This window comes from Arvicola amphibius, chromosome 13, assembly GCF_903992535.2.
Source record: "Arvicola amphibius chromosome 13, mArvAmp1.2, whole genome shotgun sequence".
Taxonomy (NCBI): Eukaryota; Metazoa; Chordata; class Mammalia; order Rodentia; family Cricetidae; genus Arvicola; species Arvicola amphibius.
In genome coordinates, this window is record NC_052059.1 from 38,868,376 (window position 1) to 38,869,160 (window position 785).

The window sequence follows — 785 nt, forward strand, 5'->3', positions numbered from 1 at the left end:
CTCCCCGGAGGAAAGCTTAAGCAGCCTCAGAGCGTATTATACCCTGAAGTTGCATCTTTTCTTTCAAAGTAAGAGCACAGATGTCTTTAGTGGGTCCATATGCCTGACCGGATGCTACCGGTCTCTCCCTTTACTGCCGTCACTCTGGCCCTTGTCATTCTCAGTGTCCCTTCAACCTCCTTCTGCTGCCGTGACCGCTCATAGCAAGGGATATAAATGCAGTTCGTCTAAAAACTCTCTTCTTGGGTCAGGTCATTGTAAACTTAGTCTTTGTTCTAAAAATGGTATTGGTGTTCCCACACCGGGAGTCGAACCCGGGCCGCCTGGGTGAAAACCAGGAATCCTAACCGCTAGACCATGTGGGAGACGACAGACACGACGCAGAGCTCAGGCAAATTGAGTCTCTTTGCTCTGCTCCTCCCATGGTCTGTAGGTACCGCCCCTGCGTGTGAATCTGATTTGCGCATGCGTTCGTTTTGTTACTGCGCTCCTGCTCTGCTCCATTCCCGGTCTTTTATGGCACATCGGAGCCACTGGTCCTGCCCTGATTCTGCTGGTCTCCGTGGGACCAGAACCTGCAAGCTGTAGCTGTGGCAGCCACACCCCCACCCCCACTGCTGCAGCCACGTGGGGCAGGAAGGCTGGGCAGTGGCAGTCGCCACGGTCCTCTTTGGGACCGCGGAAACTCAATGGGTCGCAGCCCAGCACAGAGACAGATGCTCAGCCTCACAGTTCTTTCTGCGGACCTTGGGTCCCTTTTAAACGTCCCTCCTAGCTCCGGTCCC

General features: G+C 54.9%; 1 non-coding gene across 1 annotated transcript; it reads right to left on the bottom strand.

Moving 5' to 3' along the window:
- Window positions 1-293: 293 nt before the first annotated feature.
- On the bottom strand, window positions 294-365 carry Trnae-uuc. The gene has a single exon. It is a non-coding gene; the product is annotated as a tRNA-Glu (tRNA).
- Between the last annotated feature and the right edge of the window lie 420 nt (window positions 366-785).